Genomic DNA, 15,933 nt, shown 5'->3' on the forward strand with positions numbered 1-15,933 from the left:
GGGGCCCTGAGGCCGCCTGCCCGCCCGCCCGGGTGGAGCCCAGCTTTTCCTTCCATTTCCCTTCCTGCCAAGGAACTCCCCGCCCCCCCCTTCCGCAAGGGGGACCCCCTCCCTCTTGCGCCCTTGGGGGCCAGAGCGGATGGGAGGCCGGACAGGCGAGGAATGAATTCCTCCAAGAGCTAGCTACTGGGCCCAAGCCTAGCTTCTGCTGCATCTGTGGGTTCCCAGGGGTCACCTCAGTTCCCTTTAACTGCTGCAGAATGCACCCCAAAACAGTAGCATAAGGGGCTGAGGGTTGGGGAGTGGGAGGTGTAGGGGAAGGTCTGGACTGCAGGGAGTGGGAGGAGCCGGGTCTCCTCCCCACTGGGTTCACTGTCACCCCAGCTGGGAGCAGCATCCCCCTCCCCCAGGACAAGCGCGGGCAGAGTGACAGACCGGGAAGCGGGTAGAGCGGCACAGACGGAGATGGGGGAGGGGGTGGGCAGAGACTTTCAAAGCCAGACCCAGCCACCCTGCCAGGCACACAAAGAGCCAGCGCACACACCGGCGGCGGCTCTGAGCCTGCGAGCTGCGCCCGTGCCCGTCCCCGCCGCCCGGGGCACGTGCTGCGGCGCACACAGGCCGGAGCCCCCGCCCGCCGCCCCTCCCACCCGGAGCCCCAGATTCCTAGACACACCTCCACCCGGGCACACCCCGCTGTGCCCAGACCGAGCCGAGCCTGCGCTAGCACCCTCCTCTCCCTTCCCTTCCTCGGCCACTCTGTAATCAGATTCCTAAATTTAGAAGCAACCCGGGGCCCAGCCAGGGATCCCCGCCCCCACCCGCTGCCTGCGGCCAGCCGGCCGGGGTCCTGCGGTCGGGCCACGACCCGGCTGGGGGCCGCCTGGTCCTGGGGGCTCCTGTGGGCGGCCGGGCAAGTCAGGCACGACCCCACCCGACTGCGGTGCTGTCGGGCCACATGGGGCCACCCAGCCCGCGGCCACGTTGCCCGCCACACCTCGGGCCAGACCTACGGAGCCTTTTTCCTCCTCTTAAATCATGGATTGGGCACCAAGCCCCAGGGTGGGGAGCTCTGGACAAAGGAGGAGAATGAATGGGCCAAGGGCAGGTCTGACCTAAGGGGGTCTGCTACAAGATGAAAAGAGGCTCCCAGCCTGACCCCTCCTGAGTGGCAAGGTGCCACCTCGCAGTGCCTAGCACCTCCACTCTCCTGGCTGGCAGGCAGCCAGCCCTGTGCACAGCCCTCTCATATGATGGAGTCTTCCATCTTGCCCACACCGGACCCCCAGTTAGGCAGGGCCTCAGTTGGGCCCCTATCCGCCCCCCCCCCTTTGCCTTCCTTATGGGCTAATACCTAGCTAGGGTACAGGGCCCAGGCCCTCACCCCCAGGCCTCAGCATCATGCTTATTTTGGCCTCCTTCCTCTAGGGTTGCTCCAGGTACCCCCAGCCACTGGCGTCCCTCCTCTCAAGCCCCCCTCCCTGCCCCCACCCCTGTAAGAATCTCTTTCTGCTCCCACTTCTCCCTAGAGCCCGGAGCTCAGGACCAGAGAAAGATTCTGCTCTGGAGGTTAGGGGCAAGGAGGGGAGGTTTATTCCGTGGAGTTTGGGGAGGGGGAAGTCTCTAGGCTCTGGTGCGATGAAGCCTCCGCCTAGGAGGTGGGACGTGACAAGGGAGAGGTATCCGAGGAGTTTGGGGGCAACTGTGGGGGCCACAGCGTCCAGAGAGGAGGCGTGGCCCTAGTGAGCAACTCCCTCCCCAAGGGGCAATGGCGCAGGGTTAAGAGGGGGAGGGGCAAGGCCCCACCCTCCCACCTGCTGCCTCTGCCCCCTCCCCAGCTGGCCCCCTCTTTTGTGCAAAGCCACACAAAGGACAAGGGGCCCCGGCCGGCCTGGCCATCTGCTCCCAGCCGCCTGAGGGCTCTTAAAGAGACAGCACCCCCTCCCTGCCGCCTGGGGGCTGCGGGGCGGGCTGGAGCCGCTGCTCCACAGGACCTGATCTCCGTGGAACCCCAAATCCCACCCGCTTCCCCCCCCCCGGCTCCCCCCAGCCTCCAGGTCAGGAATCATCCTCCCCCCACCCCAGGCCCAGGCCGCAGAGGTGCCACGTGGCCCGGAACCTGGGGGTGTGGGAGGGGAGGGACGGAGAGGCAGCCGGGGGACCAGCCCCTCCTCTCCTCCAGCCCTTAGGCGGCGGAGGGGCAGGCAAAGCTCGGTAGCGCGGCCCTAGAACTGGGGTCCCTCACCTCCCTGAGGCCACCTCTGAGCTTCGTGAGAGCCGCTGGTCTGTGGGAATCACCTCCCCGCCATCTTCACTGATGAGCTCCCACTCACCCTTCCTCGGGAAGGAGGACAGCGCCTCTTTTTGAGGGCTGAAGGCCAGGACGCAGCCCATTGCCGCGCAGCGACCCCATGATCGCGCAGCGACCCCGTGATCGGGGCACCTTTATTTCCTGCATTTCCCAGTTGGAGAAACTGAGGCCTCGCTCAGCCCCGGCCCCCCCACCCCCACCCCTCGGGCCTCCGAAAAGCCATCCGCCCTGTCTGAAGCCTGCCTTCCACTCCTAGGCCAGATAAGACTCCTCACCCCTGAGATCCGCAGGGAAGCCAGACTGAATCCCAGCTTGGTGCCTCTGCCACACTGCTGAGGGACACAAGTTTACATTATTTGTGTGATTGTTTATTTCCTGTCTGTCTCCCTGCTGGGCTGTGGGCAGGGATTCTGTCCACTGTGCTCACTGTGTCCTCAGCGCCTCGCATACAGTAGGCACTCAATATTTGCTGAATGAATAAGTGCCAGGAGCCCCCCAAAAGCGTCCTCTTCCCTGGGCTCCTCGGTCCTCTGCCTGTTGGGCATCTTGCCCCCTCCCTCCTCAAGGTGAGGCAGAAGGGACAAAGGTTGAACAGGGATGCTGGGAGAGAAAAGGAGGGTGACCTTGAGAGAGCCACCAGGCCTCCTCTCGCGTCTCCCTCCTCCCAAAGGCGGGGGCAGCTCCAGCCAATCCTGAACCCGCCGCCGGGCCAGACAGACTGGGACTGTCCCGAGCCCTGGCCCAGCAAGGCTGGCCGCTGTGGTGTGGTGCCTGGGACCCTGGCCAGGCCCTCGGTGGCCACAGCCAAGGGGCTAAGCTCGGGGAAGGAGGAAGGCAGGCGGGCGGGCCCTGGGGTGGGGAGGGAGGTTGGCAGAATCTAAGCTGAAACCTGGCTGAGGTGTTGGGGGAGCTGAGGGGGAGGGGCTTCCCTGGACTGGAGGCCTGGGGGGTTGGGGGGGGGCGGAGAGGGGGAGATGGAAAAGATGGCCTACAGCATGGAAGGAGCTTGGGGGGCTCCTTCCCCTCAATCCTGCCCAGACAGGAATCCCCTTCCTCTGGCTCCCTAAGCCCCCTGGGGCCCAGGGTGCTGGCCTCCCCCTGTCTGGGCCCAGTTCACTCTGGGAGTCTGGCCCACACACTCCCACCCAGGGTTGTGAAGAGCTGAGAGAAGGTGACAGAGGTGACAATCTGGTGCTTGGCACCGTCTCTGCACCGTGGTCGCGAGAGGAGGCAGGTAAAGGAGGTGAGGCGACGCATCTGGAGTGGCGCTGGGGGAGGGCAGAGTGCAACGAGGCAGGAGGTCAGCAAGGAGACCCCAGGCTTCCTGACACCCACGCCGAGGAAATCTGACGCCCTGAGCAAAGCAGGAACTGGGGAGGAAGGGTCAGCAAGACCTTCATTCAGAGAGACACGAGAAGGCGACAGGAGCTCCCTGGACCCTCAAGGGGGCGGCTTCCAGACCCGGGAGCCAGCTCCGTTTCTCCGGAAGCCAGGAAGGGGGCCTCCCCTTGCCCTCACCTGGGCAACAGCCGGCGCCCTCTGGCGGTGACAGCATGGACCAAGGGGTCCCACCTCGGCCTGGCCACAAATGTCCCCCCAGGAAGGCACCCCGAGAAGCCCATTCTCCTGGGCTAAGTGTATGGGATCAAGCCCCCCCCACCCCTGCCGCGGGCCATTTGGAATTACTGAGCTTTAGATCCAATCCCCAGCAAGGCTCCTTGGCCCAGAGCCACCAGAATCTCCCAGAACAAAGTCAGGTGGAGCAGAAACCCTTAGAGAAATGGCAGAGGAGACAAGAACAGGGAAAGTGGGGCACCTGGGTGGCTCGTCTGCCTTCGGCTCAGGTCATGAACCTGGGGTCCTGGGACCGAGCCCCACATCGGTCTGCTTCTCCCTCTCCCTCTGCCTCTCCCCTGCTCATGCTCTCTTTCTCTTTGAATCTCTGTTTCAAATGAATAAATAAAATCTTCAAAAAAAAAAGGACAGGCAAAGTGCAGGAGCAGTGCAGATCTGGGGTGAGCCCTGGCTCTGCTTCTCACTTGCTGTGTGGCCTGAGGGGAGATAATTGGCCCCTCTGAGCCCCCAGGCACCACACGTCCATCTCTCAAAGAGAACAATAAATCTGGTATCTGATTATTGGGAGGATCCAACATCATCTCAGATGATTACAGACGGACTGTAATTAGAGCCTCCATCAATGCTGGTTTCCCTCGGAAGTAAGGGTCCTCTCGAGCACCTCTCCAGCAGGACTGGAAATCCCCACTCTGCTCTCTGAAGGGGCCCCTGCTCTGTGGACTGCCTGAAGGCCATTGCCCCCCAGGGCTCCTGGATCTGACCTCTAGAGCTAAAAACTCTTCCTCTGTGACCTCTGACACCTGACATCCTCCCTTCAGACTCCTCCACCAACCACTCCAGATTCCTGCCTTCAGTGTGATCTAATTCATGCACACACAGCTGGATACAGATTTTATTTTTAAGATTTTAAATTATTTTTATTTTATTTTATTTTTTTTAGAAAGAGCGGGGTGGGGGGCAGAGGGAGAGAGAGAATCCTAAGCAGGCACCATACCCAGAGTGGAGCCCGACACGGAGCTCAATCTCACAACCCCAAGATAGTGACCCAAGCCAAAATCAAGAGTGGGATGCTTAACCGACTGAGCCACCCAGGCGCCCCAAGATTTTTTTTATTTTTAAGTAATCTCTACACCCAAAGTGGGGCTCGAACCCATAACCCCAAGATCAAGAGTCCCATGCTCTTCCAACTGAGCTGGCCAGGTACCCCTCTGGATACAGATTCTTAACTTCTGCTCGTATCATGGCCCACTCCTGCTCAATAACCTTCCATGGTTCCCAGTTGCCTTCCAGGCAAAGTTGGAACTTCTCTCCCAGCCCAGGACTCAAGAGCCTTCTAGCTTGTTTCTGATCCAGCCAAGCAGGTCTGCTTACCATCTGCTGAGCCCTATCTGGTGCCCCAGGTGCCCCATCCACCTTGCAAATGCTAGCCCAGCCCACCTATTTGCATGCCCTAAGCCCGGCCCCTCCCTTGAGACCGCTGGCTCCTGCAAGCAAGTTGGCTCTGACCCGGCACATGTAGGGCCCCTGACCTGGCAGCCAGCACCCTTCCTGCCCCTCCACCATGCTCCTCCTCCACCACCCCATCTGCTGCATGGCTCTTAGCACACGACCTCGCCTCCCACTTCCAGAAAGAACTGAGGCCACCTGGGAGGAGCCCTCTCCAAGGCCTGCCCCCACACCCAGAGCTTCAGTTCTTTCCCTCTCCCAGATGTACCTGCACCTTCTCTCTTCAAGGCCAACTCACTCCCAGGCTCCCGCCACTCCCCCTCCACTAATGTACGCACAGGCCCTCCTGAGTCCTTGATCCTCAGGTACCTCTCCTCCCTCACTACTGTCTTGTCCCTCCGAATGTCAACCTACTTAAGTCCTTCATTCCTAAGACCTCCCACCCCCCACATACACCAGCACACCAACAACACGCACCCCTCCATCTCATGTTTACCTTCGGCTGCCCCTTTCAGCTAAGCCACCGCTGCCTTCTCTCTCTCTCTCTCTCTTAAAGCTGGGCATCTTAAAAGAGTTGTTCACAGCCTTTATCCTTGTCTTCACCTCCCACTCACTCCCCAACCCACTGCAGTGCCGATTCACCCCCCGCCACTCCGCAGAGACTGTTCTTGCCAAGGTCACCAGGGCTGTTATCTCTAAACGCAAAGGACCTTTGGCAGGCACGGTCTCCCTCCCTGTCTAAGCAGGACTGGACAGAGAGGGCCATCCCACTCTGGACATGAGCTCCCCGCGGGCTCCCCTCCTGCCTGCCTCCTAACCCTCACTGTTGATGCTTCAGGCGCAGTCCACATCCTTAACTTCCGGGCTATGGACTCTCCAGCCTCCATCTCTAGCCCAGACCCCCTTCCCAGGCTCTGGACTGCCGTATCCAACCAACTGCCTTCTGGACATCTGCCGTCAGTTATCTCACGCACCTCGTGCTCATCCTGTCCAAAACAGATCTCACCCTCTTGACCAGCCATTTGCATTGTCGGCCCCCTCCCACTTCCCTTTCCCACCCTTACCCAAAGTAGAAACAGAGAAGTTGCCCTGCAAGCCTCTCTCTGCTTCACTTCCAAGTCCAACCGGCTCCAGTTTCTCTCAATCCCCTCCCCCGTGGCCACGCCCCCACCCCGTCACTGAACCAGCCTCCCAGCTGGCCTCCTTGCCTCCTCTCCTGCTCCCCTCTAATCTACTCTTTATTCAACAGCCAAGGTGATCTTTCTCAAATCCAATCTTATCAAGTCAGTCCTCTGCCTCTCGTTACCCTTGGCTTAAGTTCCAGCTCCTGAGCATGATGTATCTCCTTCAAAATCTGACCTCCTGGGGCCCCTGGCTGGCTCAGTCGGTGGAGAGTGCAACTCTTAATCTCGGGGTTGTAAGTTCGAGTCCCACGTTGGGTGTAGAGATTACTTAAAGATAAAATATTTAAAAAAGAAAAAATCTGACCTGCTGACATCCATTCCCACTTTGCCTTTCTCTTTTGAGGATCCATACGGTGCTGTTGATCCCCAATGTCAGCCTTTCCCAAGGCCCTGGACACCATGATTGATTGAGAAAGGGGACTGGCAGCCCAATTAGCACATTGCAAATATGGGACAAAGGCCAGGAAGCTGAGCCAGGAGTGTTGGCTGCCATCTTTGATCACCAAGGGAAGCCAACACTGTGGAGGGAAGCCACCACGAAGAGAGGGGGGAAAACCTGATTTCTCAGTGACATCGTTGAGCTGCTGGATCAACTCACCTGAAGCCACCGAACCTCTGAAGTTTTAGTCACACGAGTCAATACATTCTCTTGATCGAGCCTGGCTGGTTTCAGTTTTCTGTCACTTGCATCCAGAGCCTCTGAAACAGCACATCTGTCAACACTAGCCCACTGGAACTTACGCTTTAGTCGTGTTCAACGACCTGCAATTCTTTTGGCGTCTTCATACATGCGGTTCCTCATTCCTGACATGCTGCTCTCCTTTTCCTTGTTGACCAATTCTCTCGGTTTGAGCAAAGTGAAGCTCAGATATCACCTTGTCAAGGACATCTCTGCCTCCTCCCCATCTCAATACTGATAGCTCGCTAATGTCACCACCTACCCGCTCACCTGTCTGTTCTCTCCCTGAGGCTGTGAGCTCAGAGAGGACGGGGCATCTGCATCTGTCTTACTCACCCGCGCATCCCCAGCTCCTCACACAGCTCCACGCCAGCCAGCACACTGCCAACCGCTGCTCAGGGAACCAGCTCAGGTCTCCCAAGCACCGTTTCCTCAGGGGAGCCCTCCTGACTGCCGCAGCCCCTCTCACTCCACAGGTCCTGGGAAATCACTTCTGCCCAATCTTCCCTGATTTTGCTGCTGTGTTGGGAGCTCCTCGTAGGCAAAGACTTACAAAACAATAGGAGCAAGAGCCAACTTCTTATAATAATACAACAGCCAACTTCTTTGATTACCCGTTATTTGTTCACAGCTACGTGCCCAGATCCTAGATTGATACAAGTGCGTAGGACGCCCGGGTGGCTCAGTCGTTGGGCGTCTGCCTTCGGCTCAGGTCATGGTCCCAGGGTCCGGGGATGGAGCCCCGCATCAGGCTCCCTGCTCAGCAGGAAGCCTGCTTCTCCCTCTCCCACTCCCCCTGTTTGTGTTCCCTCTCTCGCTGTGTCTCTCTGTCAAATAAATGGATAGAATCTTAAAAAAAAAAAAAAAAGTGCGTAGTAGATGCTCGACAACTATTGGTTGAATAAATTAGCATATGAATAAACAAATGGATGCTTATAGGTACCAGCCCCTGTGTGCGAAATGCCTTACCTAGTTTTTCTCACGTTCCCCCACAGTAGCCCCATGAGGTAGGTATTCTAGTATTCCTCATTTTTTTTAAAAGACTTTATTTATTTGACACAGAGAGAGAGAGCACAAGCAGGGGGAGCGGCAGGCAGAGGGAGAAGGAGAAGCAGGCTCCCCACTAAGCAAGGACCCCGAGTGGGGGCTTAATCCCAGGACCCTGGGATCATGACCTGAGCCAAAGGCAGACGCCCAACCGACTGAGCCACCCAGGCACCCCTAGAAATCTTCATTTTACAGGTGAGGAACTGAGGCTTCCGAAGATGCCCTGCCTAAGATCACGAAACTTGCAAGTCCCAGAGCTGGGACTGACCTCAAGCCAGCGGGTGCCAGGGCCCTGTTTTCATATCCCTGTGTCCGCATCCTTTCAGTTAAGATGCGTGTGCCTGTTTCTCCTGTAAAGGAGGAATAGCCTTTTAATGGTGGTGTGGAGGTCGGTGGTCGCCACTAACAGCTTCATGGTCATCAAGCCCCAGGTGCTTCTCATCTCTCGGCTCTGCCTCGTCCATGCATCAGGTTTCCCCTCATGATCACTGGGCAGCTGCAGTTGCTCCGAGCATCCCACCCTTGGAGGACAATTTCCAGAGTAGGACGGTCACAGGGCCAGCGTTTTCTCCTTGGCACTTTATCAGGGAGAAAACCCTTTTCCAGGGATCCCTGAGCAGGCCCATGCTTCTTAAACCAACCCCTGGCAAAGGATTCCAATGCTTGGATTAGACCGATCATGTTTGTGCTCCAGCAAAAATGCCATGACATCCAGGGGTCTCCACCCATTACCTGAGCAGAGTTGGGGCTCTGTTAGCAAGGGAGGAGGAGGCGTGGCTGTTGAGTAGAGAGGCAATCTGCACCCCATCCTACGCCTGCTGCCTACCCCGTCCCCCTGACACAGCGCCCTAGTACAGCGTTCAAATATGTTGGCTGAACTCCAAGCAAAAGGAAGGGGGGCAGATTTTCTGTCCTGGCAAACATGGCCTCTGGACCTGAAGTCATGGCCCCCAGGTACCCACCTTTCCTAAGATGAGAACCACCAAAGAGGGCTGTGGCTCCTGAGGGAAAGCAGGCTCATGGGGCCCAATGGTGAGTCTGCGGGGACAGATAGCCTGGAACAGGCAGGCAAGTGGTGGTTTATGAACTGTTGTAGTTAGATGTATCCAGTCATTCATTCAACAAGTGTTTATTGGCCATTGTCTCCTCCTCCTCGAAGTCTGTATTGGTGGGCAGGCTGCCTGGAGATGGCTGATGAGGAGACTCGGCATCCTGTGCTTCAGCAGAAAGGATGCCAAGAGGGATTAGTAATGTCTGCCTTGAGCACAAAATGGGTGGGGGGTGGGGGGAGGCAGAGAGAAAGAAAGAGGTTAGGAAACAGAGTGAATTACGGGCAGAAAGACCTTGGCCCTAAATACAGGGTCCTGGTGTGTTATAGACTGAATTGTGCCTTCCCAAAAATTCATGTGTTGAAGTCCTAATCCCTAGTACCTCAGAATGCGACCTTATTTGGAGATAGGGTCTTTACAGAAGCAATCAAATTAAAGTGTGGCCCTTAGGGTGGGTCTTAGTTCAATATGACTGATGTTCTTGTAAGAAGGGGACATCTGGACACAGAAAGCCATATAAGGAGAATGCCATGTGAACATGAGGAATGCCAAAGCTTCTGTGAGTCAGAATCTCAGGAGTGATTTCATTGGGTGATTCTGCCTTGGCGTCTCTCATGGGTTTGCCATCAAGATGTTGGTGGGGGCTTCAGTCATCTGAAGTCTTGACTAGTGTGGGACAACCATCTTCCAAAATGGCTCACTCACTTGGTTAGCAAGTTGGGGCCAGCTGTTGGTGAAAAACCCCAGTTCTCCCCCATAGGGACTTCTCCATGGTGCTGCCTGTGCCTCGTGAAAGCATGGCAGCTGGCTTCCCACCCCATCCTCCCCCACCCTGTGCCCAACCCCTGCCCTGAGGGAGCAATCCTAGAGACTCCCGCAGAAGTTTGGTCTCAAGTTTCATCACCTAGTCTTGGGAATTCCACGCCGTCACTTCTACAGTATTTTATTGTCACATAAGTCAGCCCTCATTACTGTGGGAAGGGACTGGATAAGGGCATAAAGGCCAGGAGGTAAGGATCACTGGGGCCATTTTGCTAGCGGCCTGCCACGGGCTGGACAAGAGCTCTGGTATCGTAGAGGGTTCTGGGGGCAAGAGTCATGAAAAGTCTGACAGAGGGAGCTCGGGAAAGATGGAGTCCAAGGAGCATATTCGTTTCCCAGGATTGTTCAAACAAAGTACCCCAAACTGGATGGCTTAAAATAATAGCAAATTAATTTTCTCACAGCTCTGGAGGCCGGAAGTCCAAAGACAAGGTGTTGGGAGGGATGATTCCTTTTAGAGGCTATGAGGTTGCATCCTTTCCATGATGGTTCCTGGAAATCCTGGGCATTCCTTGGCTTGTAGCCACATCATTACAATCTCTGCCTGCCTGTCTTCATATGACCACCTACCCGGTGTGTGTCTCAAACCTCTCTCTCCTTCCTCATATAAGGATCCAGTCATTTGGGCACCTGGGTGGCCCAGTCAGTTGAGCATCTACCTTCGACTCAGGTCATGATCCCAGGGTCCTGGGATTGAGCCCCGCATCGGGCTCCCTGCTCAGCGGGGAGCCTGCTTCTCCCTCTCCCTCTGTCCCCTACTTGTGCTTACTCTCTCTAGTGTTCTCTCTCTCTCTCAAATAAATAAATACAATCTTAAAAAAAAAAAAAAGGATACCAGTCATTGGATTTAGAGCCAACCCTAAATCCAGGATGACCTCATTCTGAGGCCCCTAACCTAATTACATTGGCTCGGGTGTCACCCCCAGGGAGCCTGCTGCCTTTCCTTTGTGCCCCCCCCCCCGTCACCTGAGCCCCCTACCTTCACTGCCGCCATTACCCCTGAGCACATACGCCACGTCAGGCACCAAGCTGAGCCCTAGGGGTACAGCAGTTAGGGTTGCCAAGTGTAGTATACAAAAATACGGGACACCCAGGGGGAGAGATGAAAACAAAAAATACAGGCCACCCAGGGAAATCTGAATCTCAGATAGTGAGTTGAAGTTTATCCCCTGTATTGTGTTTGGCAACCGTAACGGCGGTGGAAGAGAGAAGCGCAGCCCCTAGCTACAGGAAACCCACCGTCTTAGGGGGGAGCTGGTGACCGCGAGGGGCCCCGATGCTGTGAGAAGGAGAACAGGCATGGGGAGACCCCCAAGGAAGGGTGCCCAGGCTATGCCAGTAAGAGTGAGAGAAGGCTTCCAATAGCTAAGCTAGGACCCTAGGGGTGAGGACCAAAGATGGTTTCTGGTGAAGGGAACAGCAGGGCCAGAGTCTTGGCAAGGAGAGGGGACCCTGGCCAGGTGGGCAGGGGCCAAACATGCAGCCCCCTGAAACCCCTAATGGAGGCTGGGACCTCAGAATGCTTCACTGGCCTGACCAGATGTGCATTTTATTTTATTTTATTTTATTTTTTAAAGATTTTATTTATTTATTTGACAGAGAGAGAGACACAGCGAGAGAAGGAACACAAGCAGGGGGAGTGGGAGAGGGAGAAGCAGGCCTCCCACGGAGCAGGTAGCCCGATGTGGGGCTCGATCCCAGGACCCTGGGACCATGACCTGAGCCGAAGGCAGACACCTAACCACTGAACCACCCAGGCGCCCCCAGATGTCCATTCTAGAAACGGGGGGCTGCGTGGTATCACAAAGGCCAAGGAAAGAACGGTATTTCAAGGAAGAAGAAGGGAATAACAGATGTTGCAGGGAGGTCCAGAAAGATAGGGACCGAGGCCTGTCCATTGGCAAACTGCTGGAAGCATCGGGGAGAGGCTTCTGTGGGGCAGTAGGAATAGAAGGCTACCTGCTAAGGAAGAGCCTTGAGGAGGGAGCAGTGTGAGAAGCAAGAAGATAGAGATAAGGGAGGACATTTTTTCCAAAGGTTTTTGAGTAGGGAGAGCATCCTGAAGGCAGGAGAGAGCTGGATTGAGGAAGGCTGGGGGAGGGAAGGGAGGGACCCTGAGGGGATGAGGCCCAGGGAGGTCTGGCCCTGCAGGAGGCTCAGCTCCCCAGGTGGCAGGAAGGGGAGGGTGGAGGCACATTCAGATTCTTTTTGGGAAATCCAGGGACTCTCCCCTCCAGCTGATGACACTCTATAAAGTTGGCCTCGCCCAGCTGTGCTGTGACCCAGCGGCCCCTGGTGTTGTCTCCCGAGAGACTATTCGCTAGTACGGAAGGCAACACAGAGCACATGCAATCTCCTTGCCTCCACTGGGCAAACGAATAATTAATTAGTTGGGAGAAGTTGAGGGCCATAGGGCAAGGGGAGGGCAAAGCACAGTGTTTTGGGGAGTGGCTGTCTTGGGAGGACCTGGAGGAAGAAGGGTCCTGGACGCAGGCAGGAGGGGTGCAGGGCCTGGGAGAGGGGAGCAGACAGTGGCCCTGTGCAGAGGCGTGTGAGAGGAGAGTGGGAAAGTTGCCCGGGAGTGGCTTATGAGACTGTGTAGACATCCTGGTCTAAAGGGGCAGAGGTTTGTCAGGGAGGGGAGGCAGGAAGGGGTAGAAATGGGGTAGGGAGATGAACTTTTGTACCTCGTAAGGGAATTCCTTTCTCCTGCCCCAGGCCATGCCAGGTGCCTTCCTGCAGCCCATCTCATTTGATCTCCTATAATTCTCCCAACCTGCCTGGGAGAACATGAGACTGTGAGGAAAATGATTGCTGTGGGTCGTCTCACTGTAGAAATAAGGAACCTGAGTCTCTTATTCTTGAGGCACTTGACCTAAAGTCACAAAGCTCCTATGTAGCCGAGAGAGAGTTTAAACCCAGGCTGGTCTGACTCCAAAGCAGGCTCAGTCCACCCCCAAAGGGAACCAAGGAAGCCCCTAGCAAAGAAGAGAGAAGGATAGGGAGAAGGATACTGATGTAGGGCAGGGATAGGGCATTGGACCTTCTCAGGCCTCTCAGGGGCCCAGATGATGTCACCTGCCCAAGGGACTGCTGGGCTCACCTCCCAGGCTTTGTCAGGTGTCCAGCAAATTCCAGCAGCCAGGGGGAGGGCAGACCCAAGAGTGAGGAGTGGTAGAAGAGACAGGGCACAAGGCAATTGTGATGGCAGGTATCTGTTCCCCAAAACAGCTGACCTTGAAGTTCAAAGTGGGTAAGGAGACAAGGGAAGCCGAAACAGGGTGGGGACTGCTCTGGAGTCGGGGTTGAGCCTGATTCCCACCTTGCCCCTCCTCCCTCTGTAAACACCCTGGCCCACTCCTTCATGCTTCCCTGGCTCTGCAAATACTGTTCCCTCCCCCTGGAATCTCCTTGACTCTTCCTCCTTCAAGGGCAAGTTCACACGTCCCCCTCTTCCCACCTTTTCCACCCTCCTCCCACCCTTAGCTCCCTCTTCTGGTCCCCAGACTACTAGCAAGCAGGTTTTTCCTTTTCCTTTTCCTTTCCTTTCCTTCCTTCCCTCTCTCCCTTTCTCTTTCTTTCTTTTTTTCTCCCTTTCTCTTTCTTTCTAGTTTTTAGTAATCTCTACACCCAATGTGGGGCTGGAACTCATGACCCTGAGATCAAGAGTCACATGCTTTTCAGAGAGCCAGCCAGGCGCCCCTAGCAAGCAGATTTTCTGATCGAGGAATAGGGTGCCAGCTGAAAGATTCATTCATGCCAGTCTACCTACATTCCTCTGCAGGATCGTCCAGCTTGAAATACCATCACACGCTGGCTGCGCTGAAATTTGTGTCTCCTGCCTGGACTTCTCCCTGCTGAGTTCCAGACTCTGATCACTCCACATCTCTATGTGAACATACAAAAGACATCTTAAACCTGACATAGTCAAAACTGAATTCCTGATCTTCCCCAGCCCCGCCCTCATCTTGCTCCTTCCAAAGTTGCCTGCGTCTCCGTTGAAGACTCTCCACTTTTCCCGTAGCACAAGCTAAAAACCTTGAAAGGGGGGCACCTGTGTGGCTCAGTTGGTTAAGTGTCTGCCTTCGGCTCAGGTCATGATCCCAGGGTCCTGGGATCCAGCCCCAGGTTGGGCTCCTTACTCAGTGGGAAGACTGCTTCTCCCTCTTCCTCTGCCCACCCTACCCCACCACCTCATGCTCTCTCTCTCGCTCTCAAATAAATAAATAAAATCTTTTTTTTTTTAGATTTTATTTATTCACTTGAGACACCGAGAGAGAGAGAGCACGAGCAGGGGGAGAGGCAGAGGGAGAGGGAGAAGCAGGCTCCCCGCCGAGCCAGGAGCCCGATATGGGGCTCAATCCCAGGACCCTGGGATCATGACCCGAGCCAAAGGCAGACGCCCAACCATCTGAGCCACCCAGGCGCCCCTATAAATAAAATCTTTAAAAAACAAACAAAAAACCTTGAAAGGTATCTTACTCTTCTCTTTCCCTCACATCCTACACCCAGTCCACCAGCAAGGCCTATTGGTTCTACCTTCGATACACACCAGGCCCTGACTGCTTCTCCCACTTCCAGTGCTGTCCACCTGCTACAAGCTTAATTGCTCTCGCCTTGACTGGAGCAGTGGCCTCTGCAAAGGCCCTCCTGTGACCTTGCCCCTACACTCTCTTCCCAACCCAGCAGTCAGGTGGTCCTATGAGCACAAAAGCCACTCCATGGCTCCTCCACTCAGACCCTCCAGTGGTGTCCCAGCTCCCTCTAGTCCCAAAGTCTTTCAAAACCTCTAAGCCCTAGGGCACCTGGCTGGCTCAGTTGGTAGAGCACGTGACTCTTGATCTCAGGGTTGTGAGTTCAAGCCCCACGTTGCGGGGGGGGGGGGGGGGGGGAGCGGAGAGGCAGAGCTTACTTAAAAGACAAAACAAAATGTACAAGCCCTATAAATGATCCTCTCCTTACCTGTCTGATTTTACTTCCTACTAATCTCCCACTGGCTCACTCTGCGCCAGCCGCACTGCACTTCTTGCAGTTCCTCAAACATTCCAACCATGTTCCTGCTTGGGGGTTTTGCACTAGCTGTACCCCCAGCCTGGAAGGCCCTCAGGTATCCATGACTTGTTCTCATCCCTCCTTCAGATCTTGATACAAATGTTACCTCATGTTTGCCTTCCCTGAGTATCCTAGTTAAAGCACTAAGTCCTGGGGCGCCTGGGTGGCTCAGTCGTTGAGCGTCTGCCTTCGGCTCAGGTCATGATCCCAGGGTCCTGGGATCGAGCCCTGCATCGGGCTCCCTGCTCAGTGGGGAGCCAGCTTCTCCCACTCCTCCTGCTTGTATTCCCTCTCTCACTGTGTCTCTCTCTGTCAAATAAATAAATAAAATCTTTAAAATAAATAAATAAAGGGGCGCCTGGGTGGCTCAGTTGGTTAAGCGACTGCCTTCGGCTCAGGTCATGATCTGGAGTCCCAGGATCTAGTCCCGCGTCGGGCTCCCTGCTCGGCGGGGAGCCTGCTTCTCCCTCGAACCCTCCCCCCTCTCATGTACTCTCTCTCTCTCTCTCATTCTCGCTCTCTCAAATAAATAAATAAATCTTTAAAATAAATAAATAAATAAATAAATAAATAAAGCACTAAGTCCTGACCTTTCCTCTCCTCCTTCCCTGCTTTATTTTCTTCCATAAAACCGATATCATCTACCTTATTATAGATTTTACCTGTTTATTTAGTTTATTATCTACTTCCTCCTTTTAGCAGACAAGTTCCGGGAGGGCAGTACCTTTTCTGTTTGTTATGGTTGTTTTCTTTGCAGCCGGGGCCATT

This window comes from Mirounga leonina, unplaced genomic scaffold, assembly GCF_011800145.1.
Source record: "Mirounga leonina isolate KUSES-001 unplaced genomic scaffold, KU_Mleo_1.0 Mir_166, whole genome shotgun sequence".
Lineage (NCBI taxonomy): Eukaryota > Metazoa > Chordata > Mammalia > Carnivora > Phocidae > Mirounga > Mirounga leonina.